The sequence below is a fragment of the Ovis canadensis genome, chromosome 7 (genome assembly GCF_042477335.2).
Source record: "Ovis canadensis isolate MfBH-ARS-UI-01 breed Bighorn chromosome 7, ARS-UI_OviCan_v2, whole genome shotgun sequence".
Classification (NCBI taxonomy): Eukaryota; Metazoa; Chordata; class Mammalia; order Artiodactyla; family Bovidae; genus Ovis; species Ovis canadensis.
In genome coordinates, this window is record NC_091251.1 from 91,197,376 (window position 1) to 91,198,138 (window position 763).

The window sequence follows — 763 nt, forward strand, 5'->3', positions numbered from 1 at the left end:
CATCTGGTATGTGTCCCCTTCAGAACCTGGTGAGAATGGCTAAAACACATGTCGGAGAGAGGATTCCTGGGACGTAGAATATGTGCGTACTTACTTTGAGTGGTGCCTGACTATGAACAGTCTCCACTGCTGGCAGACAAGACTGGGGCTGCAAGGAGTCAGAATTGTTCTTTTCATCCATTTTCCCCACACGGAAATAATAGCCTAAACAGATACTCATCCCGACTTGCAAAGCCTCAGGACATCAGTACTGAGATGCACCATGCCTACTGAATGACAGAGATAGACACACCTTTTTATTTCCTGTCTCACATCTCTTTACTAAGTTTCTAGGACACTGACTACATTTATACCTCCTGAGCTCATAAAGCGAGGTTGTTCTTTATCCCTCGTGGATAAAATTTCTGAAGAAAAACTACTGTTTCAAAAATTTTGTTTTGCTCTTGGGGTGCAAAGATCTTTGACCCTATAAGGACCGTCTTCTTTTTTTCTAACCAGGAGGTGAGTGGGAGGGGACTGGCCCCTTAACCTCTCCCGGCACTAGGAGCACTGAGGAACCGGGAAGAGAAGGAGGGATTCAAGGGGTCAGCTGGGAATTTTCTCTGGGGTTTCTGCTGACTTCCTGGAGAGAGACTAAAATCCTTATGGATGGTGGAAACTGCGAAATTTCTTCCCTGGGAAAATGTCCTGCATTTTGGGAGGATCGACCACCTGGGCAAAGCTCGAAGCTAACACATCCCTTGGAATCTCCTGGGGCTGGTCT